This window comes from Schistocerca piceifrons, chromosome 6, assembly GCF_021461385.2.
Source record: "Schistocerca piceifrons isolate TAMUIC-IGC-003096 chromosome 6, iqSchPice1.1, whole genome shotgun sequence".
Classification (NCBI taxonomy): Eukaryota; Metazoa; Arthropoda; class Insecta; order Orthoptera; family Acrididae; genus Schistocerca; species Schistocerca piceifrons.
Genome location: NC_060143.1, coordinates 57,181,395 through 57,200,275, shown reverse-complemented (window position 1 = coordinate 57,200,275; position 18,881 = coordinate 57,181,395).

The window sequence follows — 18,881 nt, the reverse complement described above, 5'->3', positions numbered from 1 at the left end:
GACCCATTGATGCCCACGTAAATGCTCCCCAGAGCATAATAGGGCCGCCGCGATCTTGTCTTCCTTCCGCAGTACGGGTTCAAGGAGCTGCTCTCCAGGAAGACGAGCGATTCGCGCCCTCCCGTTGGCATGATGACGCAGGTATCGGGATTCATCAGACCACGCAACGCTCTGACAATGCGCCAACGTCCAGTGCTGATGGTCACGTGCCCATTTCAACCGTAACTGCCGTTGCCGATGTCGTGGTGCTAACATTGGCTTACGCATGGGTCGTCGGTTGCAGAGGCCCATCGGTAGGAGCGTTGGTTGCACTGTCTGTTCAGACACACTAGTAGTCTGTCCAGCCTTAAGGGGCTCCGGAAAGGCTCAAAATCATGAAAAATTCAATTTTTACTTTTTTGCGTTTTCTGAATCTGCAGACTATTACCTTTTAATAGATATATAATTTATTCAATTCCGAAGACTACAACTATTTTTAAATTTTTTTTGAAATGTGTTCTACATGGGCGTGACCCACTGTGGCGCTGTTAAACTGCTGTCAAATGGTGTTATTATTAACGTCCGTGTTCATCAGGTACATTTTAGTGATGTGAGATAAAGTATGTGTTGTGGCTAACCTGTGATGGTTCAATACATATCGCTGGTGTGATTGTCGATTGCTTCATGTTTATTTACTCTGTCGTTATCTCGAAAATATTCGTAATTAATTCTGTTTCTTGAGTCTCTGTTTTGTTGAAGTATAATAATGAGTAAAAGTAAAGTTATTAGAAATCCTCTGAAGGCTTTTAAGAAAAGGAGAAATGTTGGAAAGCCAAAGGTATGTGTTATTACTGTAAACAATAAAGACGATAACCAAGTGAGTGAACCTAACCTCTCAAGTACACCTGCCCATAGCAGTCAAAGTGGGAAAGAAAATACTTCACAGAAGAAGCTTGGTTCAATGAGTGAAAACTATGAATGTTTTATGGGCGAATCGGATGTGAATGAAATATTCGATATGTCGGTTCTCAAAGGAAGTTTTTCAAACTGTGTAAGATGTATTCATTGTAGTGAAGTTGGTCTGGAACTATCCATAATAAAACACGTAGGACTTGCTAGTGAAATACAACTGAAATGTGATAAGTGTTCATACATGACCACCCTTTGGAACAGTGTTGCAGTAACTGCAACTGAAGAAAATGGTAGCAAAATCTACGAACACAACAACGAGAGATGCTTGCTTTAGACAAGGAACGCCTTCGGGCTGCAGACAGGGCTGTAAAGAGTCTAGAAATACAAGCAAGAGTAAACAGGAGGAGGAACAAGAGGAAGCTGTAGGAGGAGTTTGCAGAGGATGAAGATAATCCATTCTATGGACCTGGAATGCACTAAAAAGTTAATCCAATCTTTGTCGCTCGATTCCCAAAACTTTTATTTTCTCATACTAATTACATGTTTTCTAAGGATCTTCCAAACATATTTGTTTTAAACTTTCAGTAAATGTTACACAGTACCTTCTGCATAATTTAACACAGCCTTTTTCCAAAAAACTGTATGTTTTTGAATATATAAATAAAAAATTGCAAAAAAATGTTGTGAATTTTCATTACAATTGAAAAAAATCATCTTTAATAACTGAAATAAAATTTTGTAAAATCCCTGTGTTAAGTTGTAGCCCATAGTCCAATAAATAATCTGTAAAAAGTTCAACTTCCTACCTCAAATACTTTGTGAGGAAAGATGTAATTTATAAGCGTTATTTTAACATTGCAAGTATAGGGCGTTCCGGAGCCCCTTAAAGTCTGATATTAGTTCCGCCACACTTGGCCGCCTGTCCTGCTTTACCAGTCTGCCTAGCCTACAAGGTAATGAGGCGGGACAGCCCAACCACACGAATTGTGGACGTGGTTTCACCGTGGTTTCGTCATATGTTGAAGACACCACAGCACTCCTCCAACACACAACAGCGCGTGAAGTTTTCCATATGCTCGTGCCGAGTCTACTGGAATTTATCGCCAGAAGAATTGTTTGATATTGGAAAATGTAATCCGTTTCTTGGTATGTGCAATAAGCAGCCAGGTTTGTAAATCTCATGTGTTACCTTGTACAGTTCAGTGACTATTTCGTCTCCAGCTGTATTCAGAAGTTGTCAACACTTTGGTTCCTTAATGTCTTGTCGAATACGTCTGTCACATCATTCCTTTCTGTTCCTGGTCTATTTCCTGCTAGTCCACCAGTACTTTATCTACATCCAGTTTCTGATTTTCATCATTGAATTATTGCTTGCGTTTTCTAATATGCATAAATTTGCCTCCCATCAACATCTTTCATCCCTTTACATCTAAACGTAGATTTCGCAAAGACGTTCCTGACTACAATGAAGTTTCTGCCCAGGTTACTAACTCACATTTTCTATCAGTCCCTTGTACCTTCTTTCTAAGCATTCCTTCTTTGCTCTTCTCGCCTGTATGCTTATTTGATTGCTAAGACCAAGTATTGTTACAGCTTCTCTTCTGGTTTTGATTTTTTAATCTTCAAATCCCTTTAATTTTACCAATCATCTCACATGTTTCCATTTTCTTCTACACTCCAAATTTCTTATTCTGCTGTTTTCTTCACAGTCTTCTCTATGAGTTATCACTCATTAATACTATTGGTTGTTATATGATTGCCGGCCGAAGTGGCCGTGCGGTTAAAGGCGCTACAGTCTGGAACCGCAAGACCGCTACGGTCGCAGGTTCGAATCTTGCCTCGGGCATGGATGTTTGTGATGTCTTTAGGTTAGTTAGGTTTAACTAGTTCTAAGTTCTAGAGGACTAATGACCTCAGCAGTTGAGTCCCATAGTGCTCAGAACCATTTGAACCATTTTTTTTGTTATATGATTAGATAGGCCTATTCCTTTTATTTTCCGTACGTCCCAAACATTTTCTCACCCCTTAGCTTTCATAAATTCAACTTTATTACTGTTTTTTTGTTTCCAGGTTTTGTACTTGTTTGAAACCTAAGTCTGGGTAGCTAAGAATATGAAGTTCGGCTTGGCTCCTGCTGTTCTTAAACTTGGCCCTTGAAGAAAAGTTTCACTAGTACTGCGAACCTATTTTACACATCGTGTTTTTTTAGGTGTATAATCCGTGATGATGGTGCTCAAACACTATGTTCATACTTATTAACTAAATTCCTCCAATCTGTCTCCTTACCCAGACCAAACCGTCCTGCAGCGTCTTCAGCAATGGTATTCTAGTCACCCACAATAATACGAATCACACCAACTGTAATTCGTTTTAAAAATTCATTTTCTTCTGATCTATCTCTAGTACTTTCTCTTCATCGCCCTGATATCTGGCATTCTCGCTGTGCTGTTTTGGTTTTATAAGGAAATTTTTGAAAGAATATAAGTGGGTCAGCACTCCGAGAGATGTTTGGTGGATTATTCGTCTTATGAGCAGGTTGCTGGGAAGTAGCAACAAAGGAATAGTAGAATACGTCTGCTGTAGGCAGTAGAAGGTCGCCAATGAATGTTATAGTGATAAAGTGTCGTGCAGCTACCACATAAGCTCATACGACCGATTTCTGTATCGTAGCGACAACTATGCCACATTCGCTGATAATATTAATTGCTCCTCAAGACGTGGTGCTTCTTGGCGAATAAATGGTTAAGTTCCTCGGTAAGGATGAGAGGTACAGTCGTAGAGTTTTACTTGCTCCTCTACAGACGATCCCGTCTCCAGCCATCCTGATTTTGGTTTTCCGTGATTTCCCTAAATCGCTTCAGGCAAATACCGGGATGGTTCCTTTGAAAGGGCACGGCCGATTTCCTTCTCCATCCTTCCCACACCCGAGCTTGCGCTCCGTCTCTAATGACCTCGTTGTCGACGGGACGTTAAACACTGATCTCCTCGTCCCTCCTCCTCCTCTTCTGACGGGAGGTCTGTGACATATCTCAGATAAAGTGCAAATGCATCTTAGCTGATTCGTTTCCCTCCCTCTGTCTCTTTTTTCTTGGCTGTTCGGAGACAATTTGGTATTCAGAAGTTGGGTATTGTTTGTATGTCGTATGTACCGCACCTCTAGTATTTACAAGATGTTTTATGTCAGGCGTCCCACACTTCTCCTGTACCGGGTGTGCAGGCCGCGTACGGGCCATCGCTTTGTCACTCTCGGCTTTGTTCGGTCCTTCTCGGAAGTACCTGCTACAGAACGACATTTCACTTAGTAATCCGGTGCGGCGTTTTTCGGTCGGCACAGCTCTCTTCAGTTCGGCAGAATCGTAATGTCAGCGCTGTTAACCCAGCGCTATTCGTTCGTGGTATGAAGGAAGTCCATACGTCCAGCGGCTGTTTGCACAAAAAAGGCAGCTTAGCGACTTATCGCCACAAATCTTTATAAATAAATGAGAATGCGAAAGAGAGGGATGAGAATTCTCAGTATATATTATGCATTCGCATAATCAACTGTTACTACAAATTTTTGCTATGAAGCAACATTACAGTACCATGCAGAAAGAGCTTAAAAACTTAGTTGACAATGAAAGAGTGAAATAATTGCAACGATCGACAGACAGGATTCACTGTTCTGTACGTCAAGAAGCACTTTGTGCTAAATTTGCTGGTATGCGACTCGTGAAGAATCTGGCGGCATCAATAGTAAAATATATGAAGTTGCACACATTGTTCCACTGCCAGTTGCAACAGTTTTCGATGGAACTGAACAAAAAGTATGGAGACTTTGTGTATTACTGCAAATTATGTTGTTTAAGAATCACTGTTCGATTTAAAACTCTCTATTGTTGAATTTGTGAAGGAAATAGGATTGCAGGAACGAAAATTAGAACTTACAAAATGGTCTACAGGCCTCGCATTTTAAATGGACTTGACCGTACACTGCTCGCAGTAAGGCACTGCAAGCGGAGAAACAACTTCTGATTTGATGGGGATGCATTTAAAAAGAAAATCGCGTCATAGAAGGGACACATTCTGACCAAGACACTCCATTCAATATATTCACCAGTGATACAGAAAACCCGAGGTTTGAAGAATTTATTGTGGTCTTAAAATAATTACTGAGATAGATTCCTAAACATTTTGAGGACACTGCCTATATTGGTCTGCTGCCGAGTTGAAGGTGCCCCTGTACATGTTCAGAGCTAATTGATGTGCAATGTAGTACCCCTTTTAAAGGCAAATCCTCTTACTTTTAAATTGTCCAGGTCGTTTATACTGCTTACAGAGTTTCCACATCCCGTAATAAAGCTGCGAAAGTGGTCCAATATTCCTATCAATATATATATATATATATATATATATATAAATAATTGTTAGCCGCGCGTGCAGTATGCCGCAGTGAATATACCGAAATGAGACTCAGTAAAATACAAGTTATTAATTTATTGAATATTCATTTTTGCTTACAAATTTTCACATTAGATGTTGAAAGTGTCCCCCCTGATGTTGAATACACAGTTCAATCTTGTTTCCAAACACAAGCTGTAACATTTCCTCTGTAACAGAAGCAGTGAAAGTGGATATTGCAGTTTTCAATTCATCGATGTATTTTGGGCGATTTTTATAGAATATCGCTGCAGTATCGTTGTGCGTTTATTGTTCCTCATGAATACAGAATGGATTTGCAGTACATACGAGAATTTTACGAGTTCATGTACCCGGATAAATGAAACAACGCCTCATCAGTGAAAAACGTTTCATTAAGAATATCCCTTCCATTTTGTTGAAGGAAATTTTTGAACCATTGATGATAATGCAGTCATTTGCCACGATCAGTATTTTTCAGTTCTTGCACGACTGTCACTTTGTATGGGAAAAGTTCTAATTTTTTCCTTTCAGCTGTGTGGTTAGTCCCGACACTAACATCGATTTCCTGGGCGAATTTCCTTACAGACTTGTTCAGACTCATGGACATTTTATCGGAAATAACGAATAGTTTATCCTCAGACAAAACGTTAGGACGACCACTTCTCGGTGCATCTGAGACAAAACCCGTACTTCGAAATTTGTTTATGAAATATCGCACAGTATCGCAATGTGGAGTGGTGTCTCCGGGAAATATTGTTGAGGCATGTGAAATATAAAATCAAGTCTCATGCCGTCATGCTGTGCGACTGCACTGCCATTTAAATACGGCGCGTTGACAGTTCTACCTATTCCCCGCATTCTTAGGCAGCGTGGTATGGCTGGGGGAGGGGGGGGGGGGAGGGGGGGGGGAACGTGTGAAGCGAAGCTGAGTGCTACGCCACTCCTGCTTTAGGTGGTCTATACGTCCTGGCGCCCGTTTCCTCTGTAATAATTTGATACATACCAACATGCGTTTGTTATACAAATTGTTCACTCTCTTAACTTGCTTTAAATGTCAATACATTGTCAAAGAGTCACAACTGGAATCGCTCAACGCCCACAAATACCTGTGTGTAACAGTTTGCAGGGATGTGAAATAGAATGACCTCACAGGCTCACTCGTGGCTAACGCAGGTGGCAGACTACATTACAGTGGTGGAATACTAGTGAAATGCAAGGAGACTGCTCGCAAAAAACTCGTACTACCCATTTTAGAATGCTGTTCAAGTGTGTGGGCCTGTTCCAGGGTATATTGAAAATGTACAAAGAAGAGCAGCACGAATTGTAGCCTTGTTTCACTGGTGGGAGAGTGTCGCAGAGATGCTGAAAGAAAGTGAATTGGCAGACGCTTGAAGATAGACGCAAACTATCCCGAAATGCATACTTACGAAGTTTCATGAATCAGCAGTAAGCAGAAAAATGTAGGAACATAATTCACTCACCTACATGTCATCCCTGCAGGGATCACGAGGACAACATTATATTAATTACAGCACGCACGGAGGCATTCAAACAGTGATTCTTCCCGCGCTCCATATCTGAATGGAATGGGAACGGCTCAAAAAATTAGTACAATGGGACATACCCTCTGCTATGCACTTCAACTTAGTGTACGGAGTATGGATCTAGAATTAGATGTAAATGGATCTTATAGTGCTCTTAGGAACATACAGGAGGAGGGAAACAACAAAAACACAATACAAATGGCTCTGAGCATTATGGGACTTGACATCTACGGTCATCAGTCTCCTAGAACTTAGAACTACTTAAACCTAACTAACCTAAGGACATCACACAACACCCAGCCATCACGAGGCAGAAAGAGAAAAAAAAAATACACACAATACAGAACCACGCTTAAACGTGTAACCCGCTGGCATTCAAAACAGCTTCAACTCGTCTCAGAATGGATACATACGGGTTATGTACGATTTTCAATGGAATGTTATACCATTTTTATTGTTTGGATGATCAGTTGCCATTACAGCTCTTCTCCGCCTTTTATCACTTCCAATTTTAGCTTATTATTATGCTTTCAAATAACTTCCGGGAATTCAGCCAGGTAACACTTTCAGCGACCGCCGATAGATGGGACAGCTCAGCTGGCAAAGTCTCAGCGTCAGAAACGACATGTGCCCTGTGTACCAAGCTACGAAGTTACATTTCGTCAAAATGGTTATAGTGATAGACAGATTGAACGTGCGTTGCGCTATCGACCAACTGTACATCGGGTGATTGATGATAATTCTGAGTCAACACCTAAGTCTACTGCCTTTTTGCCTTATGTAGGAAACACGTCCAATAAGATCGGTCATATTTTACGGAAATACGATGTGAAATGTGTTTTCCGACCTCCATCTAAAATTAGAGCACTTTTGAGTTCCGTTAAGGATGATCTTGGACTGCGTAAGGCGGGTGTAAAAAAAAATGGCTCTGAGCACTATGGGACTCAACTGCTGAGGTCATTAGTCCCCTAGAACTTAGAACTAGTTAAACCTAACTAACCTAAGGACATCACAAACATTCATGCCCGAGGCAGGATTCGAACCTGCGACCGTAGCTGTCTTGCGGTTCCAGACTGCAGCGCCTTTAACCGCACGGCCACTTCGGCCGGCAAGGCGGGTGTATATCGTATTCCTTGTAGCTGCGGCATGGCCTATATTGGTCAAACCATCAGGACCGTGGAGGACAGATGTACTGAGCATAAACGGCACACACAATTACAGCAGCCAAATAGATCTGCTATTGCCGAATATTGCTTGGATACTGGTCACCCCATGTTATATAATAACGCCGAGATATTGGCATGCACAACCAGCTATTGGGACAGTGTCATTAGGGAGGCAGTTGAGATTAAACTAGCGAGCAACCTCGTTAACAGGGATGGAGGTTTCTGTTTAAACTCTGTTTGGAATCCGGCTCTCTCCCTTGTCAAAAAACAGAGGAACAGAGTCAATGCTGCCTCACCTGCGAATTCATAGTCTCACTATCGATAGCTCTGACTTTGGTCATCTTTGGTGGCATTAGTGTTCAGTGTGTGTGTGTGTGTGTGTGTGTGTGTGTGTGTGTGTGTGTGTGTGTGTTTGTTATCTTTCCTGCTTCTGTCCGAGAACCGAGGTATTAAATTTGCATGTACGCCGCCTGTCCATTGCAGTTTGCCTTGAAAATGGCGGGGTGTTCTCCCGCCGAAATATCTGCGGTCGCTGAAAGTGTTACCTGGCTGAATTCCCGGAAGTTATTTGAAAGTTGTATACGCCAGGAGAAACTCAGGTCTCATTATGCTGTTTATACTGCAAACTAGTGGGAAGTTCAGGTGAAGGTGATGGAGGTGGATAGTGTTTACGCACCTTTCTATCCAAAGCTGACCACAAAGACTCAATAATATTGTCATCTAGTGACAGTCGTGGTCAGGGAAGACGCGACAATTCATCTTCGTTCTCACAAAACCGATGAGAACTGTGTGAACATGGGCCCTGTTGTCTTGGGAAACAGCATCGCCATTGAGGAACAAACATTGTACTGTGAGATGGATATGATCAGTCAAAATGGTCACATAATCCTTGGCAATAATGCGAACTTTCTGAGTAACCCGATTGCCCATGGAATGCCACGGTATGGGTGACTAAATCCCCACAATGTTTCACCCTTACGATGTAAACTCAACCAGAAGCTGGTTGCCCAATAGTATATGATTTTGTGGGTTCGACACCATGTCTTCCTGTTACGGGCATTTGCATCACTGATGAGTGATTCTGGAATTCCAGCAATTCCCTCCTTGTGGTGTCCGCTTCGTGTTGTTTCGGTGCTAACAGGGCTCGCGAGTGCAAGCTCCACTTGTGTAGTGACTTGCGCAGCTGCGATCCCTTTACTAACTGTCAGAGTCCTCTTCAATGATCGTCTGTCACGATCACTCAGTACACACTTTCGTCCACTTTGTGTCTTATCACATGATGTTTTTTCTGATATCTTCGATATGGCACCTCTTCAAACACCAAACACTTGTGTTACCTTGGTACGGAAACAGCCATTGGCTCTGAGCACTATGGGACTCAACTGCTGAGGTCATTAGTCCCCTAGAACTTAGAACTAGTTAAACCCAACTAACCTAAGGACATCACAAACATCCATGCCCGAGGCAGGATTCGAACCTGCGACCGTAGCGGTCTTGCGGTTCCAGACTGCAGCGCCTTTAACCGCACGGCCACTTCGCCCGGCTGAAACAGCCATTGTTCGAGCACTAACAACCTACTCAAGTTCGAATGCAATGAGCTTCTGCATAATGCACTCAGAGCTACACACAGTACTTGTCTACCCACGACTGGTATCTGCAACGTATTGAGCGAACTGCTTACGTGCGCTTCGTGGTAAAATGTAACAGTGCATTCTGCAAGCTTTGCTACCACCTGAATTTATTCAAAAACGCTGTTTTTCTATATTTTTGTCTAACCCCTGTAGATGCTGATGGACTGGTTGGATGATTTGGGCGAGAGGACCAAACAGCGAGGTCATCGGTCCCATCGCAGTAGGAAAGGATCGGGAATAAAGTCGGCCGTCCCCTTTCAAAGGAACCAACCCAGATTTGCCTGAAGTGTTTTAGGGGAATCACGGAAAACCTAATAAAATAAAATAAAAATAAAAAATAAAGAAAAACAAAAAACACAAAAAAAGTTGTTATATTAACTTAAGTATGTTGTTAAATTAACCTAATTATGTCATGTATTAGAAAATTCGAAATATCGTATTCATGATCCATGGAACTAGTATTAATCTAATCTAATCTCGATGGTTTTGAAAAGATATTTTAACAACACACACATTTACGAGTGTTGGTGTAAATAAGTAACAAGACAGCGAAAGGCTCTGAAATACTATGAGAAATTCACAGAAGTCTAAAAAATAAAAATGGTGTGCCACGATGAAGCCTTTCTAATCAGAGCTGGAAATCTTAGACTTGGAACTCACCTTTGTTGGAAAGTTTATCGTGCAAGTAGTGTACGCTTCCCTGAACACTGTATAGCAAGTGTTATCCAAGTGTAGATAGAGAGGGTAGCATCTCCAGTCTGTACAGTGTGATTTGCTTCAAGAATGTTCGTTCAGTGTTGTATTTGCACTGCTGAAGAGAGTATATGGCGAAATGAAGATAAGCATGTGAAATATGGGATCAGAACACGTCCTACGTCTTTCGGCACTGATTATACGAGCCACAATAGGGACGTTCAAGCGTTCACTGGCCCAATCAACATGGTGCGCAATTTGAAGACACATCGCCTGCAGTGGCCTGTAAGCCTAAATGCGTTAAGAAATGGTCGGCCTACTATTTATTTGTCCAAGTATGCTGTGGTACAGTAATTTATTCGTTATTTTACAATGAAATAGGATTTGTCGGCTTAATACACGCAAGTCAAATCTGCGGCGATTATTGTATTACTTTTACACAGCATCTTTTGGTAATTAACTTTTGAGTGATAGGGGTCCAATAAATATGGATTACGTAATTTTTATGAACGATAAAGAAAAATTTCAGATTGTTCCGCTACTTGGCGTGGGCTTCATGACGGTAGTATTTCCGGTAAATGAAGAAATACGCAAACAGTGGGCAGTAAAAGTTAACAATGAAGACGGGAATCGTAATGGCGGTATGTGGAACCAGAAAAATAATGTTTTCCTCTGAGCAGTACGTATTTTGTGCTATGATACCCCATTACATTCCCCGATAATTCTTCCCTCTGTGAAGTCATCAAAACGTTCTCCGGGGCCATGTTGTAATGAAGAACACCATCATAGCCCACCGAAACTGCTCGCTAATGGAGACACTCTGTCTTTGTCCGTGCCTTCAGCTGCCTCGTGTTGCAGGGCCACCCCTATTTGGCGCTGTAGTCACGCTAACCTCACACCATGTGACATCCAGGTTTCTGTGCCCGGCTGGGAGACCTCTGGCAACAATTTCCCGTACTTTCATTCATTTTCACAGAGTTGTTAATATGTTATGTTACTCGTGCTTCAACTACCTCCGTAATTTTTACAGAGCAGTGTATTTGACTAATAGTTCTAGACAGGGTGAGTCACTAACTATTGCCACCAAGAATAACTCCAAAAGTATGATAGGAGCTGAAAAGTTTGTGGGACAAAAGTTGCACGGGACAGCAGAGGCCATAATATGAAGTAGGTATTTTGTTTCTACACTCCTGGAAATTGAAATAAGAACACCGTGAATTCATTGTCCCAGGAAGGGGAAACTTTATTGACACATTCCTGGGGTCAGATACATCACATGATCACACTGACAGAACCACAGGCACATAGACACAGGCAACAGAGCATGCGTAATGTCGGCACTAGTACAGTGTATATCCACCTTTCGCAGCAATGCAGGCTGCTATTCTCCCATGGAGACGATCGTAGAGATGCTGGATGTAGTCCTGTGGAACGGCTTGCCATGCCATTTCCACCTGGCGCCTCAGTTGGACCAGCGTTCGTGCTGGACGTGCAGACCGCGTGAGACGACGCTTCATCCAGTCCCAAACATGCTCAATGGGGGACAGAGCCGGAGATCTTGCTGTCCAGGGTAGTTGACTTACACCTTCTAGAGCACGTTGGGTGGCACGGGATACATGCGGACGTGCATTGTCCTGTTGGAACAGCAAGTTCCCTTGCCGGTCTAGGAATGGTAGAACGATGGGTTCGATGACGGTTTGGATGTACCGTGCACTATTCAGTGTCCCCTCGACGATCACCAGTGGTGTACGGCCAGTGTAGGAGATCGCTCCCCACACCATGATGCCGGGTGTTGGCCCTGTGTGCCTCGGTCGTATGCAGTCCTGATTGTGGCGCTCACCTGCACGGCGCCAAACACGCATACGACCATCATTGGCACCAAGGCAGAAGCGACTCTCATCGCTGAAGACGACACGTCTCCATTCGTCCCTCCATTCACGCCTGTCGCGACACCACTGGAGGCGGGCTGCACGATGTTGGGGCGTGAGCGGAAGACGCCCTAACGGTGTGCGGGACCGTAACCCAGCTTCATGGAGACGGTTGCGAATGGTCCTCGCCGATACCCCAGGAGCAACAGTGTCCCTAATTTGCTGGGAAGTGGCGGTGCAGTCCCCTACGGCACTGCGTAGGATCCTACGGTCTTGGCGTGCATCCGTGCGTCGCTGCGGTCCGGTCCCAGGTCGACGGGCACGTGCACCTTCCGCCGACCACTGGCGACAACATCGATGTACTGTGGAGACCTCACGCTCCACGTGTTGAGCAATTCGGCGGTACGTCCACCCGGCCTCCCGCATGCCCACTATACGCCCTCGCTCAAAGTCCGTCAACTGCACATACGGTTCACGTCCACGCTGTCGCGGCATGCTACCAGTGTTAAAGACTGCGATGGAGCTCCGTATGCCACGGCAAACTGGCTGACACTGACGGCGGCGGTGCACAAATGCTGCGCAGCTAGCGCCATTCGACGGCCAACACCGCGGTTCCTGGTGTGTCCGCTGTGCCGTGCGTGTGATCATTGCTTGTACAGGCCTCTCGCAGTGTCCGGAGCAAGTATGGTGGGTCTGACACACCGGTGTCAATGTGTTCTTTTTTCCATTTCCAGGAGTGTAGATGGGGTCGCTTCAGAGATATTTGGGTCAATCCAGTGATGTGTAACAGTAAAGTCTTTGAAGGTCAACGAAGGTCAAATAGGTGGAATGAACGTCCCTTTACAGAAGGTGTTCGAAGTGATGACCATTGGTATCAATGCAGTGCTGCAATCTTCTTATCATGGATTGAGTGGCATTCCTTTTCACTTCGGCACTTATCGAAACACATGGTATGACCTTCAAAGACCTTACTATTACACATCATTGTTCTGGTCTCGATAGCCGCTATCAGAAAATAAGTACCAAACTGTAGCATCCCATTTGAAAGATGAAAGTTGACCTTCATATCTCTGACGCGACCCGACCTAGCGACAAAAAACCATCGTCATATTATGGCCCCCGTTGTCCCATGGAACATTTGTCCCACAAAATTTTCAGCTATTATCATACTTTCGGAGTTATTCTAGGTGGTAATAGATAGTGACTCATCCTGTACATGTTCATAGACCAAGAAACAAGTTAGACTCACATTTACCAAGGGAAAACAAGCAAAAAACTGAAAAACGGCGATTTCTATCAGAGAACAGAGCTGTAGAATAAACTGTCCAAGGAGATGAAAGATTACTAAAATACATCTGTTCGAAAAGGCAGCTGAATGGCTCTGCAGAAATAAAGCGTACTACACAATCAACGATTACTTCGAGGATCCAGAGTAGTGGTCACCTTACAATACCGTAATGCTTTTGCAAGAAAATCATGTGTCAAGATCTACCGTGCATGAAAGAAATGTCTCCTCATCCAGCTGTGATCAACATCTCAGTCATTGTGATTAAGGAGGGGGCGGGGGCCAGACTCAGTTTTTCAGACAGTCCGAGGGGAAAACATGAAGAGGAGAATGAGGAATAGTGGCACGTTTTAAGGCCTGGAGTTAGTTTTCCTCAGGTTTGGACTTCGTGCAGAAGACTTAGCAGAAAAATTAATTCTTCTGGAGTCAACATCCGATGTGCTTGATGTGTGCAATGATGAAGAGCAAAACTGTGTTCATATCAAAGAAAATTGTAACGTCGAACCAGCCGAATGAGGCAGTACAGTTGTTAAGACCACAGCTGGCCATCTAGCCATCCTGATTTAGGTTTTCCGTGGTTTTCGTAAATCATTAGTGGCCAATCCTTCATCAAGGCCACGGGCGACAACATGTCCTAGCCTCATGAAAACGTACTTACATAGTGTGTACCAGCAGGAATAGTCAGTATTCAGGAATAAGGCACGAACGATCATTGAAAGCAAAAAAAAAAAAAAAAAAAAAAATAAAAGTCTTGTAAATATGGGCTCTACAATGTGTACCGCAAGAGCTATGAGACTTCATCATACTATGAAACAAAGCTCTTCTACTGCAAGCTCTTTGCTTTCTATAGTTTGAGGGGAGGTAGTATGGACCAAAACAAGAAAATAATGTATAGTGAGCATGGGATTTAAAATGCGTTACCTTAAAAGCTATGGGCACTTGTTCAGCAGAAGAAATGTGTTTCACAGTAGCGAAGATGAAGTGTTTATGCCCGCATCTCGTGGTCGTGCGGTAGCGTTCTTGCTTCCCACGCCCGGGTTCCCGGGTTCGATTCCCGGCGGGGTCAGGGATTTTCTCTACCTCGTAATGGCTGGGTGTTGTGTGCTGTCCTTAGGTTAGTTAGGTTTAAGTAGTTCTAAGTTCTAGGGGACTGATGGCCATAGATGTTAAGTCCCATAGTGCTCAGAGCCATTTTTTGAAGTGTTTATAGCTCTTAAGGTATGCGATTCAAAGACCATGTTTACTAAATTTTTTTATTGTTTTCCTCACATATCACTAAACAGTGAGCATTCCTCCTGGGACACGCTGAATATTCTACGATTATGTATGTTTTTGAGCCATTTATTTCCATTGCATTGTGGTGAAAAATCCAGTATCGTTGTAAGATGATACGTGAGTAAATAAATACGAAAATAAATCTACTAGTATTGGTAGGGGCGAGTTTCGTACCAAGAGGATTGTTTACTTAGGAATATACGATATTTTTGTGTCTAATGAAAGATTTTAGAATCGCATGGAAGGAATGCACCATAAGCTGTTCCCAGCATTTTCTATAGTTTTTATCGTTGTTAGGCATGAGCGGCATTTTTAAATATTTTGCATTCTACATATTTAAGTGCTGTATAAAATATTAGTAAATATAATATTAATTCTTCAGTTACAGAATTTCATAGTGAACTTAGCGCCATACTTCGTCAGTCGCGCACCATGTTCTGCTATGAAACAGAGAAATGTCTTTTATAATGGGACATGTGACTCATGCAACTGAATTGAATTTCTTTAATGTCCTAACAATATTTTTATCTGTCTTGCAAACAGAAATTTGTGTTGGTTACCAATAGCTTCTGTTGCGAAATGCATTTAGTTTGTAGCCAGTTTCTGATAATACTTCTGCTTCATTTAGTTTCACTTATTGGTTGCTGGTGTGAATTAAGGTAATAATGTAATACAGACGATTGAACATCATATTGACAAGATTTGCTCGATTGAAACAGTTTAAATTTTGCAATTGAATATTTGTTTCTAAGTGCATGACCATGTTGTACCTTGGCATATGTTCTCACGTTTGTAAAGATCTTTATTTTCCTGATTAACTTCCGTCATTTAAAAAAAAAAGAAAAAGATAGACTGCAGCACATAAAACGTATGTCTGTTAAGTGTACTAACTATAACAATGTCCACTACTAAACAGGCTCCCTATACAATACTTATTTATTTATTTTAGTTAACGTGATCCGTTTAGGGCAATAAGGCCCTCGCTCGCATTGGATCATGGTTTCACAAACACACGACTTTTTTGCCTAATAGTTACGTAAGAAATACCAATTTTAATATGATAAATACTATTAAAAGGATCTGGGTCTCCATCCCAAAAGTAAGTAAGTTAACAGGACTTGCTGAAACCAAAACCAAATCGAAAGTGAAGTTTAGAGAAGAAATTTCCGAAGCATTCCTTACAAAAGCAGGGTTACCACAAGCTGACCGTTTATCGCCATTACCGTTCAACTGTGCACTGGAATACATAATTAGAGAATGGTACAGGATGACACAAAGAACATAAGAATTGGAAGTGCTTAAATTGTTACAAGTTTGAACTGCTTGGAATTCGGTGACGATCTTGCTCTCCTAAACAACAGTGTTCAAGAGACCAGACAACAATTTCAATCACTACAAGAAATAGCACAGAAAATTGGCCTCAGAATATCATTCGAAAAAAAAAGAAACGGAGATTAAGCTAACTGGCTCACTACAAGCAAACAAAATTACGATAGGAGAACAAGAAATCAAAACTGTCGATAAATTTAAATATAATGTGAATTCCTAACTTACAAACTAAATGAGAAACCAACATGGCAATATAGAATGAAACAAAGCAAATTATATTACCAAAAACACTTATAACAAAAAAATCTACCCATACATGCAAAGTTAAAACATTATAAGGCAGTTAGACATCCAGAAATAACTTACACAGCTGAAACAAACTTCAATACAACCAATACAGCAGAAGTTGACTAAATACAAAAGACAGAAAGAAGGATAATTAGGACACTCACGAATAAACAATTTCATGTAAATTAACATTGTAAAATAGCTTCAAATGAAATAATGTACAACAAAATAGAATAAGTAATAAGCACTATCAGGAAGACACGTCTCATTCATTGGACATCTGATGAGAACACCAGAAGACAGAATTTATAAGGGAATGATAGAAAAACTGTGGAATAATAAGAGTAACATTAAATAGATCACAGAAATTAAGCAAGATATAAGAGAACTGCAAATTACAGCAGATGATCTAAAAAACAAAACACAGAAAACCACAGTACTGCAAGACGCAAAAACCAGACTACAAACGAAGATCAATAAAAGGACTGCAGAAAGACGAAGAAAGAAAGAAAATATCTGAAAGAATAAAAAAAGTATTGGGCAAATGAAAGATCAAAACACCCTTCATATAACAGTTAATTATAATAACAATTGTACAGCCACTATACTATTGAATTGCATTATTGAATACTAAACACTTGTATAAATCTTTGTACAACCGACTATAGTGGTCCAATGAAGATCTTAAAATAAAAAATAAAAATAAATAAAAATGACCTGAGTGTCTATAAAAACAATGTAACTAAATGATACTGCCTGCTAACTAATAAAGCTAAAACTGGCAGTACTTCTGCTACTGCTGGTGCTTCTGCTGCTACCGCCGCTAATAATAATAATAATAATAATAATAATAACAATAATAACAATAATAATGAGAGTGGCAAATATAAAAAGAATTTATAGGTGTTTAAAAAAGTTGTTTTCTGGTACAATGAATTCTTGGGAAGGAAAATTGGAGGAAACTGCACCAAACAATATTGGGAAATGAGTAAGACCTGGTTGGAAAAAAAGGATGTAGAAGGTTAATGTGTGTGCACAGGGACAATGGTAGTCATTATTGTTGCTTCAATAGGTATTTCATGATCCGTCCTATGAAACTGGAGATTTTATTCATTTCTCTAATACAACGCTGGAGGTTAATGCACAGTCGTGTTCATGGTACTGAGAAGAACTTTGAGAACGTGGCAGAACGAAGGAGTGAGACAGAAAGGATTTGGCTCTAATGAGAGCGTATGTTTCTGCTACAGTGCTGAGACAAAGGCTTTAAGACCGAGGAGAGATATGAGGGACAGTTTGCGTTTATAAAACGGTAGAAAAAGGCAGAGGATATGGAAAGCTCTGTGTTTGTCTGCACGCAACCAAGACAGTTGTGCATATGACAGTGAAATATGATCAGTGAGTCGAACATCACAGATATAACGAACGCAAGCATTTACATCCAGTTCGAGGCGGCGTGTGCTTTCCTGAGAAAGGTCTTCCCGGATAACATCACTGTAATCAATAACTGGAAGTATAAGTCTTTGTACAGGTTTCTCTTTCAGATCAAGAGGGAAGAGCTTTTTACAGTTTTACAGTGCATAGAGAGATGGTAATGCTTTCTTGCACATTGATGGTATGCTCTCAGCCCAATTTAGGTTTTCATCTATTACTGCTTTAGTCTTTGCTGAAGGAGAGAAGTTGATGTTTGTCCCATTTAGGGTTACAGATAGTATCGGTTCCCGATATGTCCGTCCAATTAGCCAAGAATGACAAACCAGTATGGCTTCCATGTTGGAAGAGTTGAGCTTCAACTCTACATTTTGTCCCATTTTGAGAGAGCACAGAGGTCGATATTGAAATTCTCGATAGCTGCCTTCAGATTTACTGGTTTTGCACTTAGATACAATTGGATTCATCAGGGTACATGGGTATTTGTAGTAGAACAGAACTGATGACACATCAAATGGTTCAAATGGCTCTGAGCTCTATGGGACGTAACATCCCAGGTCATCAGTCCCCTAGAACTTAGAACTACTTAAACCTAAATAACCTAAGGACATCACACACATCCATGCCTGAGGCAGGATTTGAACCTGCGTCCGTAGCGGTCGCGCGGTTCCAGACTGTAGCGCCTAGAACCACTCGGCCACCAGCGGCCGGCGATGACACATCATTGACAAACAATGAAAATAGTATAGGGTCTAGTACAGAACCCTGAGGAATGCCTGATACTACCAGTCTCCATTGCGACTTCATGGTGTCTAACACAGCACGCTGCTGGCTAGAAGTTTAGGCTGCAAAGTATGGCAGTTGAAAATCTTCCTTTTTGTCCTTCAGAGATTCAGCAGATATCGCTAATAGTACAGATCAACAAAAACAAAATCCTGTCTGTAGAAATGGGACGCTGTATCGTGACATAGTGTAGATGGCCGTAATCGAATCCTGGCATACAGAAACTTGTAGATCGTGACCGCCGATATTTTGCCGTGACGTAGCGGGTTCTAGTGGGGATTACGGCTCGGGCGATGTTTGTG